We start from the raw sequence: 18,858 nt of genomic DNA, 5'->3' as shown, positions 1-18,858 counted from the left end.
TCATCCCTTAAAGTAAACTCTAGTAATTTCCTAAACATGTATGTTGTACTAACTTGTATTTAATTGCTTCGTTTTCCTATCTCATCTTAAAAAGTGAAAAGATATAAACAATTTCCAATCTTAAAAAAAAATTTTAAAATGGAGAGGAGGCAATAAGGGAAATATTGTAGATTCTGGAAATCTAAATTAAGAACAGAAAACGTTGGAAATACTTGGGAGATCAGGTTATACTCATGAGAGGGAAACAAGAATTAACACTTCAGGTACTTGGCCTTATATGTGATTCAGAATCAGGTTTAATATCACCAGTATATATCATACATTGCAATACTTCAAAAGTTACAGTAAGAAGTGTAACATATACATATGTTATATTAAATAAGTAGAACAAAAAGAGAAAAAAATGATAGAGAGGTACTTGTTCATGGGTCCTTAATATTCTTTTTCCTTTCAGAGGTGAGGTTTGACTGGCAAGTATTTCCAGAATGTTATTACAAAGATTAGAGTCAAGTTTATTTTTCACTCAATTTCACCATGCACATAATTTAAGATATTGCATATATGCAAATGTGGTCAAAATGTTTATGGCACTAATGCAGAAGACGTATACAGTAAACAGTCTTAGGAAATTCACACTCTTCTTCCATGACCAATTTTCAAGTTCCTGAGTGTCAACATCTCTGAGGATCTATCCTGGGCCCAACATATCAATGCAGTTATTAAGAAGGTATGACAGAGTCTATATTTCATTGTGTTTGAGGAGACTTGGTATGTCACCAAAGACACTCACAAATTTCTACAGCTGTACCATGGAAAGCATTATAACTGGCTGCATCACCAACTGGTATGGGTATGAGGGTGGACCACTGCACAGGATCGAAATAAACTGCAGAAAATTGTAAACTTAGTCACCTCCATCATGGTCACTAGCCTCGGTAGTATCCAGGACATTTTTAAAAAGGTGGCATCCATCATTAAGGACCCCTTCCATGCAAGACATGCCCTCTTCTCATTGCTACCATCAGGGAGATGTACAGGAGCCTGAGGGCACACACTCAGCAATTCAGGAATATCTTCTTCGTGGGGTCTGCCATCAGATTTCTGAATGGACATTGAACTGGTGAAAACTTTCTCACTACCTTTTTTCTCTTTTTGAACCACTTACAGTGCCTATAAAAAGTATTCACCCCCCCCCCCCCGAAGTTTTCATGTTTTATTGTTTTACAACATTAAATCACAATGGATTTAAATTGGCTTTTTGGCACTGATCAACAGAAAAAGATTCTTCATGTCAAAGTAAAAACAGATCTCTACAAAAAGATCTAAATTAATTACAAGTACTTGTCAGGACACTGTAGCAGGGATCCAATCGCAGACCCAGTACTGTGCACACAGTGATATCAGTTGAGTAACAAGTTCCGAGGTGCAAACAAAGATGGCATTAAAGTTCAGGCAGAGATCAAAACATTCAGAGAAATCCAAAAACCAGAATCCGGAAAGAGGCAGAGTTGATATTCAGACAGACAGACAGACAGACAGAGTTTAGATACAAATGCTGGAAAGGCTCAGGAAAATTCACTGGCACAACTTGGCAACAAACAGATGACAACACAGGACTGAAATACACTGAGCAATAAACAGAGAGGCAGATGGTAGGTGGAGCACAATGAAACACCGGTGGCAGCAATACAGGTAATAATGAAAAATAGATGAGAGACGGATTACTCAGTAATACAGGGGCCGGAGTAGAGCACATGGCAATACAAAACCACAGACTGACAGCTAGGGGGAACACACAAAAAGACAGAGTTCAGCTGGAGGTATCCTCAGTATTAAACACAAAATAATTGATTGCATAAGTATTCACCCCCTTCAAGTCAGTATTTAGAAGATGCACCCTTGACAGCAATTACTGCCTTGAATCTGTGTGGATAGGTCTCTATCAGCTTTGCACATCTGAACATTGCTATTTTCCCCCATTCTTTACAAAGCTGCTCAAGCTCTGTCAGATTGCATAGGGATCATGAGTGAACAGCCCTTTTCAAGTCCAGCCACAATTCTCAATTGGATTGAGGTCTGGACTCTGACTTGACCACTCCAGGACATTAACTTTGGACTTTGGACTAACACAGGACCTGTGTAGCTTTGGCTTTATGCTTGGGGTTATTTTATTGCTGGAGAACAAATCTTCTCCCAGGTTGCAGTTCTCTTGTAGACTGCATTAGGTTTTCCTCCATGATTTCTCTGTATTTTGCTACATTCATTTTACCCTTTACCTTCACAAGGGCCTGTTGCAGTGAAGCATCCCCACAGAATGATGCAGTCACCACCATGTTTCACGGTAGGGATAGTGTGTTTTGGATGATGTACGTTGTTTGGCTTGCATCAAACATAGCATTAGTCTGATGGCCAAAAAGTTCAATGTTGGTTTCATCAGACCATAGAACCTTCTTCCAGCTGACTTCAGAGTCTCCCACATGCCTTCTAGGAAATTCTATTCTGCCTTCTATTGAGTTTTTTTCAATAATGGCTTTCTCTTTACCACTCTCCCATAAAGATGAGACTGGTGAAGAACCTGGGCAACAGTTGTTGTATGCGCAGTCTCTCCCATCTCAGCCACTGAAACTTGTAACTTCTCCAGAATTGTCATAGGTCTCTTGGTGGCCTCCCTCACTAGTCCCCTTCTTGTATGGTCACTCAGTTTTTGAGGATAGCCTCTTCTGGGCATATTTACAGCTGTGCCTTATTCTTTCCATTTCTTTATGATTGACTTAACTGTACTCCAAGGGATATTCAGTAACTTGGAATTTTTCTTATATCCATCTCCTGACTTGTGCTTTTCAATAAACTTTTTGTGAAGTTGCTTGGAGTGTTCTTTTGTCTTCATTGCATAACTTTTAACCAGGATACTGATCCACCAGCAGCTGGACCTTCCAGATACAGGTGTATTTTTACTACAATCAGTTGAAGCACCTTGACCGCACACGGTGATCACCATTTAACTAATTATGTGACTTCTGAAACCAACTGGCTGCACCATTGATGACTTAGTGTGGCATATTAAAGACAGTGAATATTTATGCAATCATTTATTTTGTGTTTTATATTTGTATTAATTTAGATCACTTTGTAGAGATCTATTTTCACTTAGACACGAGTCTTTCTCTGTTGATCAGTGTCAAGAAAGCCAAATTAAATCCATTGTGATTCAATGCTGAAATATAATAAAACATGAAAACTCACAGGTGGGGGGAGGGGGTTGGGAGTGAACACTTTTTATCGACAGTGTGTGTGTATATATATAATAAGCTGGTTCATGTTTTTACTGTTATGCTGTATGTATTTCATTTAACTGTTCTGTAAGAGCAGTCTGCTCTGCTGTTGGCCTGTTTAGGTTATTGGTGAAGAAAGGGATGATGAGGAATGTGTACCATCCAATTAGGATGGTAGAATTAGGGGAAGGTTTTCTTGGTGAGGGACACTAAGGTTGGTCTTGGGTTTTTTTTTTGGTTAGGCGGGTGATGAAGAGAGAAGGCGCTGGGGAGAACTGGTCGTAGGATATGACCCAGTGGGAGACCTGTTGGTTTGAGATCGACTGCCAGCGACGTTCGGAAGGTGGTGTGTGCTGCCATGCTGACCAAGAGCCCGGCGTGTGAGTGACAGAGAAGTTCAAGGTAAGCTCCAACGTGCACATCTGAACAGTCAAATTAAAATGGGTCCTTTTCTTTTTGTTTTTCTTTACTAGCCCTTTAGTTAAGGTTCATAAATATAATTCCTTTAATCATACACTGTGTACTGTCTGTTATTTCTTGGCACTGAGTTGTAACAGGGTAGCAAATTACACAGCATCCACACAAACCGGAGTTTGGGGGAGGAGAGCCGTCTCAGTCTCACGAGTTTGGCAGGACCGGAGAGTGCTTTTAGACTTACGCAACCAAGGAAACCAGGGGGGTTCATATATATATACTTCTTACTGTAATTCAGCTTTTAATTATTATGTAGTGCATTGTACTGCTGCTGCAAAACAACAAATTTCACAACTTATGCCAATGATATTAAACCTAATTCTGCTTCTGATGTGAAAGACTAACATTGAAAGAACAGTGTCTTAATGACATACTTAGCTAATCGTATGCATTCTTCTATCACAACTGATACAAGGTGTTGTTTTGCTCTTTGATTCCCCACACTTTATATTTGAATTATATAGGCTTTGACACATTCTAATAAATGAATTAACAATTCAAACAAGCTAATGTCAGAAATCTAAATATAACTGCTACCAGCATCAAAACCTTTTTACCAATTTACAACCGTGGTGTAATTCACTATCGCAAGATTCAAGGTTTTTATTTCCTTTTCTTTTAACTACTTGAATATCTGTGGAGAAAGTAGTAAACAGTGTGAACTGAACACAAGAGGTTCTGTAGATCAGCCCAAACACCGCCTCTGTATGCCCCTCCATGGATGCTGCCTGACCTGCTGAGTTCCTCCAACATTTTGTGTGTGTTGCTAAGCATTGAACCGAAATTAGATAACAAACGTCACTACTATAAAAAGCGACAAGAGTGATAAAACAAACACTTACACACATCTACTGTAAGTACTGACCCATTATGAGCGCTATTTTACATTGTTAGAAAACATTCCAAATGGATTCAGAGCTTCCCGTGCTACATGCTCTCAGAGGAAAGCAAATTTCCATGGCAACTGCTAGACCTAAATACTCTACTGAGATCTTTCGAGCACTTCAATACATCAGAGGATTTCGAATAATAGCTACAAATTATATCTACATGTTTTGATTAATTTTTATGAGTTTTCCCTGTGAATTCCAAAAAAATACCTATAATATCTATAATGTAATGATAGAAGGATTTATTATGTCAGAATATGACAAATTAAATGCTGAAAATTGGGTCAATCCAAAATGGAAAAAAAAATTATGTTAAAGATGCATTGTTTATCACAGTATCACATATAATTACAAGTTGAAGACATACCCTTAAGTCCTGCCTGGAAGACAAAACATTCTCCACTCACTTGACAGGGGGTAATGCAGCTCTGAGAGCCAAAGTGTGCCTATATATGTTGAACAAAGTAACACTTATCTCTATGAGTCGTAAGATGCAATCAAGTACTTAAGCAATAGCCAGTGGTAATTAAGGGCAAGGCAGGGTAAAGGAACAGAGTCAGTATAATGATGTAACACAAACAACCTGTTCTGAATGTCATTTATTGTTTTCTTTATTGTTAAACATTATTTCATGTTGCACTCCAGAGTTCAAGAATTGCCCTATCAAGTTTATTTCTGACATGCTCCACTCAGGCAGCAAAGCATGGGCTTATTGATGTGTGAATGTCGCCAGAGTACATGGTCACCGGCTGCTGCCAGCATATCATGATACATAAATAAACTTACTGAAAATGAGCACGTTAATTCAAATTCTGCTTTCATATCAAGCCCTAATAAAGAAAAGCATTACTTTAAATTTAAACACCTGTGTCAAAATTCTGACTAAAATAACTTCCAGTTTAAGATGGTGCAACTGAAAGCAAGTGACCAGTTTTGTTAACTGGTGGTTAACAAAACCAAGTACCATATGAATAATACTTTTTCTGTGCAAAGATTTTGGTGAACGATCACCGCAAACAATGAAGAACCTGATGTTTGGTTGATTTAAATGCTGTGCCAGATGGATTGAAAAGGTAGGGTGACGGGATCAGGCTAACCCTGCTTGCTTCTGCACGATGTTTACTCTGCTCTGTACTGTGCTGAGGCTGAGCCTGGGGACTGTGGCCTGCTCCAGGATTCACGTCCATGGGTGCCATGATGTTTAATCCGCTGTGCGCTGAACTGAGTCCAAAGCTGTGGCCTGATCTGGGCTTTGTGTCTGAGGACTCACTTTTGTTCTAAATACCATTTGCTTATTTCTACTATTTGCGTGATTTTTTTCTCTCTGCACATTGGGTGCTTGAAGGTCTTTTTTGGGTTTTTTTTTGTTTTGTGGTTGCTTGTAAGGAGATGAATCTCAAGGTTTTATAACGCAAACATACTTTGATAATAAGTATACTTTGAACTTTATTGTGTGGTACTTATTTAGAAACTGTTTACTAGAATCACACTCCCTTATGTAACCCTTCACACCGTAGGCTCATAATGAGTTCGCTATTACATACTGTGAATTCAACCTAACAGCAACATCACTCTAGTATGCATGGGGAATAATGATGAGAAGGCTATTTCCAATAAATAATTTACATGTTTAGTGTAACTATGATTCTGGTAAACACCAATATAAAAGTTTGAATGTTCCTTCTGAGGTAATTACTTTTCAGAACACTGACACACCCTGCAAATTTACCATTCACGTAGTGCAAAAATTTTTACTCCTCACATATATAAAGGATGTAAGTAATAAAGTCAATTCAATTCATACAATGTTGGCATTGGAATGTGCAGCAACACTTGCAGGCTGCCCCCAGAACATCCTAAGGTTAAAGACAAAGAATAGCTTTATTTGTCACATATACTTTATACTTTATTGTCGCCAAACAATTGATACTAGAAAGTACAATCATCATAGCGATATTTGATTCTGCGCTTCCCACTCCCTGGATTACAAATCGATAGTAAATACTAAAAATTTAAATTATAAATCATAAATAGAAAAATTAGAAAAATGGGAAGTAAGGTAGTACAAAAAAACCGAGATGCAGGTCCAGATATTTGGAGGGTACGGCCCAGACCCAAGTCAGGATCCGTTCAGCAGTCCTATCACAGTTGGAAAGAAGCTGTTCCCAAATCTGGCTGTACGAGTCTTCAAGCTCCTGAGCCTTCTCCCGGAGGGAAGAGGGACGAAAAGTGTGTTGGCTGGGTGGGTCGTGTCCTTAATTATCCTGGCAACACTGTTCCGACAGCATGCAGTGTAAAGTGAGTCCAAGGATGGAAGATTGGTTTGTGTGATGTGCTGCACCGTGCTCACGATCTTCTGCAGCTTCTTCCGGTCTTGGACAGGACAACTTCCATACCAGGTTGTGATGCACCCTAGAAGAATGCTTTCTACGGTGCATCTATAAAAATTAGTGAGGGTTTTAGGGGACAGGCCAAATTTCTTTAGTGTTCTCAGGAATAAAAGGCACTGGTGGGCCTTCTTGGCAGTGGACTCTACTTGCTTGGACCAAGTCAGGTCATTTGTGATATTGACCCCGAAGAACTTAAAGCTTTTGACCTGTTCCACTTGCACACCACCGATATAAGTTGGGTCGTGCAGTCCGCTACTCCTTCTGAAGTCAACAACCAATTCCCTCGTCTTGCTGATGTTGAGGGATAGGTTATTGTCCTCGCACTATGCCACCAGGTTCTTAATTTCCTCTCCATACTCAAGCTCATCATTACATCAAAACACACAGTGAAAAGCGTTGTCTATATCATTGATTGTGAAATGCTAGGGGCAGCCCGCAAGTGTCACCTTGCTTCCTGCACCCTGACATAACATGCCCACCACTTACTAACCCTAACCCATATGTCTTTGTGGGGTACAGGAGGAAACTGAAGCAGCGGGAGGAAGCCCACTCCGTCACGGGAAGAACGAAGAAACTCCCGACAGTCAGCAGGGAGAAATGAACCCTGGTCTTCTGATCACTGGCATGGTAACCACATTGCACTAATCACTGCACTACTGTGTCACCAACCATATTACAAAGCTGCCGCACGTTGTGCTGGTTGTTAATGCAAATGGCACATTAATCTGAATGCTGCAGGCCCAGACTTCAGAGAGAATGGATCTCGTGGTTCAAAAATGGTTACCTCTTTGAGAACAGTCCACTTTGGTACAGTTTTTAACGCACTTGCTGATAACTCTGTAATGATAGTGACATATTCATCTAGGCTTGTAACTGGATCTTTGAACATGGATAAGACTACCAACTCAAAGCAGTCACGTAGAAGCTCCAACTCAAGAAAATCTGCTGATGCTATAAAAGGACCACTGTTCTTAAAGTTGGTGTCTAAATTCCCTCCAGCGCTAATGCTAAGGAGGTGCTCTGTGAACTGTATGGGGCTATTAGTGAACTGCAGAACGCACACCCTGATGGACTGTTTATTGTCACCGGAGATTTTAACCACGCGAATCTCAAGTCAGTGCTCCCCAAATTCCATCAGTCTGTGGACTTTGCAATGAGAGGGGAGAACGCGTTGGACCTTGTTTATACAAACGTTCCTGACGCATACCGGGCAGAGTCCTGCCCCCAGCTCGGCTACTTAGACCACATCTCTTTTTTTTGTACTTTATTTTTTATTGAATTTCATCATCAAACAAACATTTGCATAAGATGTATTTCAGATACTGTACACATATATCATATAATCATATTTGTCACAAATCTCCACATAATATTTATCAGACCACATCTCTGTTGTGCTAATCCCAGTATACAGACCGCTGGTCAGGTGCTCCAGACCAGTTCAGAAGCAGGTGAAAACCTGGCCAGCAGGAGCCGTCTCTGCTCTTCGAGACTGCTTTGAGCACACTGACTGGCACATGTTCAGGGAGGCTGCTCAACAACCGTGAGGGCCAAACTGTCCCGGGCCGTCAGAGAGGTAAAGCGTGCACACGCCCAGCGAATCCACAGCCACTTCCAGGACAGCAGTGACACACGGTGCATGTGGAAGGGCATTCAGGACATCACCAACTACAGGACAACATCACCTGCCTGTGCTGGTGATGCCTCCCTCCCAGATGTGTAGAACAACTTCTACATTCGTTTTGATGCAGAAAATGACGTGGTGGCGAGGAAGACCACTCCTCCTCCCAATGACCAGGTGCAGTGTCTTACTGTGGCCGGTGTGAGGAAAACTCTATGCAGGGTCAACCCATGGAAAGCTGCTGGACCAGACAATATTCCTGGCAGAGTGCTCAGAGGATGTGCAGACCAGCTGGCAGATGTTTTCACTGATATCTTCAACATCTCCCTGAGCAGCACCATCGTTCCAAAATGTTTCAAGGCCGCCACCATTGTCCCCATGCCAAAGAAGTCTTCAGTGTCCTGCGTCAATGACTACTGTCCCGTTGCTCTCACATCCATCATCATGAGATGTTTCAAGAGGCTCATCATCGGGCACATAAAGACCCTGCTGCCCCCCTCACTAGACCCCCTGCACTTCGCGTAGCATCCCAACTGCTCAACAGACAATGCCATCGCCACCACCCTCCACCTGGCCCTCACCCACCTGGACAAAAAAGACACATACGTGCGAATGCTGTTCATAGACTTCAGTTCGGCATTCAACACAATCTTTCCTCAGCACCTGATTGGAAAGCTGAAACTGCTGGGTCTGAACACCTCCCTCTGTAACTGAAGCCTGGACTTCCTAACTGGAAGACCTCAGTCAGTCCGGATTGGAAGCAGCATCTCCAACACCATCACACTGAGCACAGGGGCCCTCCAGGGCTGTGTACTCAGTCCACTGCTGTTCACTTTGCCGACACACGACTGTGCAGCAACACACAGCTCAAATCACATCATCAAATTTGCCGATGACACAACCGTGGTGGGTCTCATCAGCAAGAATGACGAGTCAGCATACAGAGAGGAGGTGCAGCGGCTAACAGACTGGTGCAGAGCCAACAACCTGTCTCTGAATGTGAACAAAACAAAAGAGATGGTTGTTGACTTCAGGTGGACATGGAGTGACCATTCTCTGCAGAACATAGATGGCTCCTCCGTAGAGATCGTTAAGAGCACCAAATTTCTTGGTTTTCACCTGGCAGAGAATCTCACCTGGTCCCTCAACACCAGCTCCATAGCCAAGAAAGCCCAGCAGCGTCTCTACTTTCTGCGAAGGCTGAGAAAAGTCCATCTCCCACCCCCCATCCTCACCACATTCTACAGAGGTTGTATTGAGAGCATCCTGAGCAGCTGCATCACTGCCTGGTTCGGGAATTTCACCATCTCGGATCGCAAGACCCTGCAGCGGATAGTGAGGTCAGCTGAGAAGATCATCGAGGTCTCTGTTCCTGCCATTACAGACATTTACACCACACGCTGCACCTGCAAGTCTAATATTATTGTGAAGGACCCCACGCACCCCTCATACAAACTCTTCTCCCTCCTGCTATCTGGCAAAAGGTACCGAAGCATTCGGGGTCTCACGACCAGACTGTGCAACAGTTTCTTCCTCCAAGCCATCAGACTCCTCAATACTCAGAGTCTAGACTGACATCTACATCATTTATTATTATATTGTAATTTGTCCTCTACTGTGCTTATTGTCTTGTTTATTAATTATTGTACTGCCCTGTATTATTTCATGCACTTTATGTAGTCCTGTGCAGGTCTGTAGTCTAGTGCAGTTTTTATGTTGCTTTACGTAGTCTAGTGTAGCCTTGTGTTGTCTCACTGAGTCTAGTGTAGTTTTGTGTTGTGTCATGTAGCACCAGGGTCCTGGAGGAACATTGTTTCATTTTTACTGTGTACTGTACCAGCAGCTTATGGTCAAAATGACAATAAACTTGACCTGACTTGATCATCTGTTTCTTCAGACTAGCACTGTATGACTTTCTGTACTGGATTCTCCTGTTTCAGCTTCTGTCTGCATGCAGTGGTCTGATTTACTGAAGTGTACGGAGAGTGAATGGCTCAGAAGGTATCTTTGATGTTTAATTAGCAATAAGCTAGGGTGTTTAGGCCCCTAGTGGGACAGGAAGTCTGCTGGTAGCATTTTGGTTACACACCCTTGAAGAAGGCCTGGTTGAAGTCACCAGCAATCATGAAAATGGCTTCTGGGTATTGTGCTTCAAGACTGATTACCACAGAATATAAATCATTGAGTGCTAGCTTCATGTCTGTCTGAGGAGGAATGTGGAAGCTGTCAGGATAGCTAAAATAAACTCCTTTGGCAGATAGTCTGGCCAACACTTCACCACTGGATATTCTAAACTGGGTGAGCAAGAGCTCACCAGAACTAACACATCCAAGCACCATGAGGAATTGATTAAGAAGCAAACCCCTTCACCTCTGTAACTCCAGCCAAAAATGCTGTATGGTCCATCCAGTGACTGAGAACTCCTCAGGTAGAATGGCACAGTCAAGCGAAGCAATTACATGGTATAATTACATGGTTACTTGCAGGCATATTTTATTTCCAAATCAATTCCAGATTTCTTACATGAGCAATTATGTTTGAACTTTTGTACAGCAATTACACATGGAGATAAGTTTGCCTTGTCAGGTATGTGATAAACTGACATTTCAAAATTCAGTTTCATGGCAATTAAGAAAAAATGCTGTTAATGGAAAAATGCAGAGCATCAATCAAGTCAAGTTATCAGCAAGTCTTTGCATATCAGATAAACTAAGTCAATGCTATTAATACAGATTTTTTGAAAATATTAACCAATATATTTTGTGTTTCCTATTTTGTTTTATCAATATCACCTCAGACTTATAAATATAACTAAGTAAGGAAGGCAAATAGAGCATAAAGATTTGCTTCCTACATAAATGGAAATATAGCAATGCTCTCTTATGAATAGCGAAAGGAAGTGGTAAAGGAGTAGAGTCCTCTTAGGGCAAGAAAAGTGAAATTTTATATGGATGCTGAGAGCAATCATAATGCATACTTTGCACCTCAATCAGAGAAAATTGAGCTTACAAAGTAACAGTAAGGAGGAGTTAATTGAGACATAGATACATTAGAAATAGCTCACATGGACAAAATCGAGCAATTGGTTTAAATTATCAGGATTGATTGGGATGCATCCTAGGATTCTGAGAGAAACATGGGAAGAAATCACAGGGGTAATCTTCCAATGCATTTGTGATATGGGAGGAATGCCAGAAGACTTACTCCTTTATTTTTTAAAAAAGTATACTTATGACTAGCCCAGCAACTGCACTTAGTTTAACCACAGTGGTGGGAAAGCTTTTATAAACTTTGATTCAGTACAAGATTAGTAGGCATTTGAAGGAAAATTGATTAATTAGGGCAAGATTTGTTGAAGGCAATTCTTCCTTAACCTAACTGATAAAATTTTTGGTGCAATATGAGTAGAGTTGAAGTGGATAAGGGAGTCGATGTACTATAAATGCACTTCCGGAAATTTCTATATGGTACCAAGCAATAAACGTACCACCAAAGTTAAGTCCATGATGTTAAATGAATGGGACATAGGTAGCATGGAAATGAAGTTGGTTAAGCAGGAGACAGCAGAGGCTTGTCCTACATGCTTGTCTCTCAGATGGAGGGAGAATGAGTGACAGCATTCCCCAGGGGTCAGTATAAGAATCCCTGGGGAATGTTTTTTTTAAATCTATACTAATGGCCTGGACTTGGGGATGCAAGCTGTAATTCCTAAGCTCACAGATGCCACAAAACTTGTGAAACGTGAAGAGAGCAATGATAAATTGGAGCAGGATATGAAAAGACTGGTTGAGTGAGTAGATATGTGGCATATGAAGTTTTGTGCATTGAATTGTGAGGTGATGCACTTTCTGTCAGGAGAATGTGGGCAGGCAGTATAGAGGACACTGTTCTAAAAATGGTGCAGGAGAATAACTTGTAAGTATGTTAAAAGTGGTTGGGCTGGTTGAGGACGTTGTTATTAAGGAATAACCAATTCTAGGTTTTCTCAGTAGAGCCACTGAGTATAAGACAAGGGAAGTCATGTTGAATCTTTATTTTATAAAGTTTCAACATGCCTTCCCTTGGCCTGACTCAGCTACGTTATTGTGTAAAATTCTAGCTGCCTCATTATTGAAAGGATGTGGCAACATGAGTGAGTGGTAGGCGAGGGGGGAGGAAGGTGAAGTCTACAGAAAATTTACTGGGATGAGGGGCAACAATTTCAAGAACAGTTTAGAGAAGTTTTGACTGTATTCTTCAGAAGAATACAAAGAATACATTCAAAACCTAAAGGAAGATCCAGTAGAAGAATATAAAATTATGAGGTGCGAGCCCAGCCAGAATGGATAGCAAGAGGCAGTGAAGATTTAGGGTCAAAGATATAAATTTGAAGAGGAAGAAAATGAATACTGAGAAGAAAAACGTGTTTATACAATGCGTGATTGGAATCTGGAATGAATTGCTGGGAGATGTACCAGAAGCATATTCAATTATGGCCTTTAAGAGGGAATTGGATAATTAGAAGGTGAGGAAAATTTTGCTCATTTACCAGGAAGGTACTGAACCATGGGACTATTGAGATACTCTGATACTCTCTGATGGCGAGCTGAGACAGGCACAGAGGCTGAAAGGCTTCCTTCTATGCTCTAACAATTTCATGATTCTATGATTACATGCAGCTGGCATGGTATCAAATCACAAACACTGAACTGGGGAACTTTCATATCAGCTGACAATGTGAACAAAGATCCAAGTTTTTAAAATGACCTTGCACATTATCAAATTGCTCAGAAAATCTGCTTTATTCATGGTAAGTCTTCAAGTGATCATAAGAGATTGTTGTCACCTAACCCACTGGACAAAGACAAAGAGGATTAGATGAAATGTCAGTTTAAAACCATGCCCAAAATAACCCATCATTGGCTTCAATGGAGTATAAAATGTGGGAAGAGGAGTTTGTGGGTGGAAGTATTGTAAAACCAGTGAAGTACTAATTTTAATCAGTAATTCCAAAAGCAACAGTAAATTAAAATGTCTCTATGTCATACTTTCACCGTTCTTTCATTGTGGATACCAATTGCTGCCATGAACCAGAGTCTTAATTTTATGTCTCGAGAAATAACTGGTCATATCATGCAATTTATTTTCATAGTGGTTTTATTGAAGACAATGAGGGCACAAATTTTAGAATTGTCTGAGAAAATACAGTAAAGTAGGAAATAGCTTCTAATTATACCACTTTGGAACATAATACCACTTTTACTCCATCCTATCAATGTAGCAAGAAAGTCCAAAGTAAAAAGAGAGCCTCTGGCATATGTTACATACTTAAATATTTTTGAGAGGATTGACATAATAAAATTAACATTTTTGAAGTAAAATTAAAGGCTGTGGGTAATCTAATCCGTGCGCCTTTAAACACAGTTTCTCTGATGGTTCCTTGGAATCACTCAAGTTATCCTGCATCGTTATTGAAACGATAACTTACATAGCAATATCCGAGCACCGGTGGGGATAGCATTTCTATGCAGAAGGGATGAAATGGAAAGTCTAAACTGCATCTAAACAAAGGTTCTCATCTCCTGGAGTTACTCAGCAGCTGTATTGCAACACTTCTGAGAGGCGTGCCAGGCTGGTATGATTGCGACATTTTTGTTTTTAAGCATTTAATGGAATCATTGTGATAAGGGTTGGGGCTTGCACTTTCAGTAATTGGGAACTTCAAGTGTTCCTCCAATGTTCATCCTTTGTCCCGCCAATTATACAATCGTCCTCTGTAAGGTCATCTGAAAATATATCAGTGCCCACGTCAATTCGGATGACAAGTTCAAGCTGCCCTCCATCTCCCTGGGTCACCCTCTCTGCCTCAAAATTATCAGACTGCTTTCCATCTTGCAGTATTGGATGAAGAAACGTTCCTCTCGCTAACGATTCTGAAGACCAAGGTCACCGGGCTAGATCACATTCCTACCAGCATAGGACAGCACTTCTCCAAGTCACCAGATCTGATTGAAACGCTAGGCCATAAATAGAAGATGGCAGAGGCAAGGTCCTGCCTTCAATCTGCCATAACGATCTTAAGACAACTTTAGCTGCCTCGTGGTCTAAAGTCTCTCATAATCAAGATCATTTAGAATAATTGAAAAAATTAATTAAAATCTTAAAAAATAATTCACTTAAAGCATATTTAACTGATGTAAATTATGTATGCAATCATTTTAATTAAAATATATTTTTAAATAATTACTTTCATTTACCTTTTAAGTGAAAGTCAGTAACCCTCTTCAAATGATTTGGGATGTGCTTGAAAAGCCAAACATACCAGCATAATGAAGAAGTTCTTAGAAGAGACCAAGCAGTTTGATCACTCATACCAACAATAAGAGAAAGACAACTCAAATTCCTAGGACACATCATGCAGAAAGGTGAACTAGAAAAACTCATACTCTCTGGAAAGATTGAGGGGAGCAAACCTAGAGGAAGACCTCGGCTTATGTACATCAAAAGCATAGCCAGGGGGCTACACATCGAGGAAGTGAAAGTCATCCAAAAAACGAAGGATAGATCTATATGGAAAACCATGGTCACCAAAGTCCGCATCGGATATGGTACTTAGACAGACAGACCAGCATAAAGCAAACAGGCCTGATTTAAGGTGGGTTTGACATCTTGGTTCAAGGCATTATGTAACAGCATAGAAATCAGTTGTGAATCTGAGCAAGTTAGTCACACAGGCTTCTGACTGCTACAGCCCACTGTTCTCCTTCCTCCTATAAGAAGGTCCTTATAACTGATTATTTATTTGGTCTGCTTTCTTAATACCACTTTGCTGCTCAATGACAGCTTTAATTTGATATTCTTCCTTTGGTGCATGTTGCAACATTTAAGGAGGCTATAAAATTATCAGTTGGTTTTGTTATTACTCAGATAGTTTGGAGTTAGAGATCGGAGTCTCAGAATGTGGTGACAATCATTTAGGACGGCAATCAGGAAAACTTTCTTCATTTAATAGAATATTCATTTTTGGAAATTTTTCCTATGAAGAACTATGTAAACTTGGCCTATCATGAAAGAAGTCAAATAAATTTTGAATCCTATGAAAATCTAAGGATATGGGAACAGTATGAGAATATTAAATGGAGTTAGAAGGTTTGGCATGATCTGACCGATAGGCTCTTTTCTAAGTGGTCTTCCCTTGTACCTATTTTCTAGATTCTTACTTTGAATAATATTGTTGCTCTTCCTCTTCAGAGCAAGGTCTAAGGATGTGGTAATTTTCAAAATAATAAGTAGACTTTTTGTATGTTAATTTTATTTAAGTTCTACAAGAAAGGAACGAGGTGAATTTTAAAGCTGAAAGTAGTTTTATGGTTTCATAGGATAATTGTAGTGTTCTTCTTCACTCCTGAAGAAGGGTCTCGGCCCAGAATGTCGACTGTCTATTTTTTTCCATAGATGCTGTCTGACCTGTTGAGTTTCGCTGGCATTTTGTGTGTGTTGTTTTGGATTTCCAGCGTCTGCAGACTTTCTCGTGTTTATAATAGTCATGTATATTGAAAACACACTTTGATGTTAGCATGTGCCTTGTTAGGGAGAGGAGAGGTTATGTCATTAATTTCCAGCTGTAGTAAGGGCCGCAGAATCGAGTAAAGTAAATCTGCTTTTCCACACAGACAGAAAGAGATAGATGAAAGGGATTTTAGGCAGTCACAGAGTAAGCTTTGGCCTCACAAGCCTTGTGGCAGACATACACAATGACAACACTATTAATGGCAAACATGTCCCCACTTAGCTGGGATTTTGTGAATGGAAATGGCAAACATGAGCCAAGGCAAAATACTAAAGAAATGCTGCAGTCATCACAAAGAAATTAGCTTCTAGTAATAAAAGTAATGATCGATTGTATAAATGTTAACTGTAATAAATAAATAATCTCCTCCAGAAAAAAAATCATACTGAAATAAAGAGAAATGTATTCTTTTCAATAAAAACAATGTCTTCAAAAAATTTTCAATAACGATAAACAGCCACACCCAAACTATCAAATTTTATCTTACATAATTGAGCTTATAACTAAGACATCACCAAATTGTCATAACTATCCTGCAAAGAATTGTTGTTGAAGTATTGTATTTGTTTGTGAAACTCTCCAAGCCGATATAACTACTTACGATTTGTCGTGGACTGCTGTTCTTTATTGACCACACACTGCTGGGTTTCACTCTGGTAGATTTTTTGCTACACAACTGAAACAGTTTACCTTCCTACATTGTAAAAGGTAATCATTAACAAAAGATTATGAACAGGAGGAAATCTCAGTGCTTCGTCATAATATATCAGGAAAAAGGAGGAAATCACTACTACGAAAATGGCTAATTGTCTTTAAACTTGAAAAAAGTATCAAATATCAATAAATATCCAAAAGGAGTAAAGAACATTTCTTCCTTTCCACTCCTCCTGCATACACCAGCACCTGTCCAAATTATATCTGCCAGGACTTTACCCTCTTGTTAACGATGCAGCAGAGTAATTTTATAGATTTTTTCACCATGGAGACTGCTATTTATCGATTACAGCTCAGCATTCAACACCCTCATCCCTTCAGTACTAATTAACAAACTTCAAAACCTCGGCCTCTGTACTTCCCTCTGCTAGATCCTCGTCCTCCTTGTCAGGAGATGGCAGTCAGTGCAGATCAGAAATAGCATCTCCTCCTCACTGACAATCAAGGCTCAAGGTTGGGTGCTTATCCCACTGGTCTGCTCCCTTTGCGCTCACAGCTGTGGGGCTGAGCACAGATCAAACATTAATTGTAAACTTGCCAATGATACAACTGTTGCTGATTAAACCTCAGATGGTGACAAGGAGGTGTACAGGAGTGAGATAGATTGGGCGGCTGAATAGCGCTGCAGCAACAACCTCACTCTCAAAATCACCAAGACCAAGAAAATGATTGCTGACTTCAGGAAGGGGAAGTCAGGAGAACACACACCTGTCGTCACTGATGGGTTAGCAGTGGAAAGGGACATCAGTTTAAAGTTCCTGGGCATCACATCTAAGAGGATCTATCTTGCGATCAACACACTGATGCAATCACAGCAAGGCATGACAGGTATTCTACTTTGTTAGAAGTTTGAGGAGGATCAGTATGTCCCCAAAGATTCTCACAAATTTCTATGGATGTGTGGTGGAGAGCTTTCTAACCGGTTGTATCACAACTTGGTATGATGGCTCCCATGCACAGGATCACAAGAGGCTGCAGGACTAACTTGCCCAATCTTCCCCACCGTCAAGGATATCTTTGAGAGGTGGGGCTTCAAGAAGTGGCCACCATCACTAAGGATTTTTACTGCCCAGGACGTGTCCCCTTTTTATTACAACCAGCAGAGGGGAGGTACAGTAGACTGAAGACCACGTTCAACAACTCACAAACAGCTTCTTCCCGTCTGACATCAGAATTCTGAACAGTCCATAAACCCATGAACACTACCTCGTTCTTCCTTTCTTTTTGCACAATTATTTATTTTTGTAATTTGTACTTACTGTATTTTATGTTTTTGCATTGTACTGTTGCTGCAAAACAGTACATTCCACATCATATCAGTGATGATAAATCTGATTCTGATTTAGATTTCCTTTGAGTCATAGGTTTACTGGTTAGTCTTATAACTACACATTTGCTAAAGCTTACAGACAATAATAGGTTTCTGATACAAAAAGTAATAAAAATCATCAGTGGATGATACATAAAATTCTATACTGCCACATAACAAAAGGCAGATGATGATAAGGCCACCCAATAAGGTTATTTCAAACATCCACAATCTTCGCCAGAATTTCATAGCAATGTTTCTTTATCAAAATTATTCAAGTTACTGACATTGAGAGGTTTTATTAACTCAGCCTATCAAAGCTATGAGAAGCTGAGCAAAACTGACATAAAAGGCTCATCTCTGCCATGGAGTTGGGCTCATCCTAAACTAATTAAACCTCTGCAGAGAAAAACCTGGGAAATACATTAGTGTGGACAGACATTCTGCCTTGAGCACACTGCCGTTGAATATTCATTGTCTGGTAGCAAATCAGAATGAGAATCAAGTTTAATATCATCGGCACACATCAGGAAACTTGCTAACTTTGCGGCAGCAGTACAATGCAACACATGATACTATAGAAAAAGAACTGTGAATTACAGTAAGTATAAGTATATATTACATTGTTAAATTAAATAA

At 40.2% G+C, this 18,858-nt stretch overlaps 1 protein-coding gene across 1 annotated transcript in view; it reads right to left on the bottom strand.

Annotated features, from left to right (window-relative positions):
* cdhr2 (cadherin related family member 2) overlaps positions 1-16,821 on the bottom strand; it is a 138,824-nt gene extending 122,003 nt beyond the window's left edge. The window contains exons 1-2 of the mRNA XM_072263783.1: positions 16,798-16,821; positions 5,004-5,082 (exon numbers count right to left, since the gene is read on the bottom strand). The gene's annotated coding sequence lies outside the window, so the exon portion shown is untranslated. The remainder of the gene's footprint in view (positions 1-5,003; positions 5,083-16,797) is intronic.
* Between the last annotated feature and the right edge of the window lie 2,037 nt (positions 16,822-18,858).

The sequence above is a fragment of the Mobula birostris genome, chromosome 7 (assembly GCF_030028105.1).
Source record: "Mobula birostris isolate sMobBir1 chromosome 7, sMobBir1.hap1, whole genome shotgun sequence".
Taxonomy (NCBI): Eukaryota; Metazoa; Chordata; class Chondrichthyes; order Myliobatiformes; family Myliobatidae; genus Mobula; species Mobula birostris.
The sequence above is the reverse complement of the archived record's forward strand: the minus strand, read 5'-3'. Positions and strand labels throughout refer to the sequence as shown.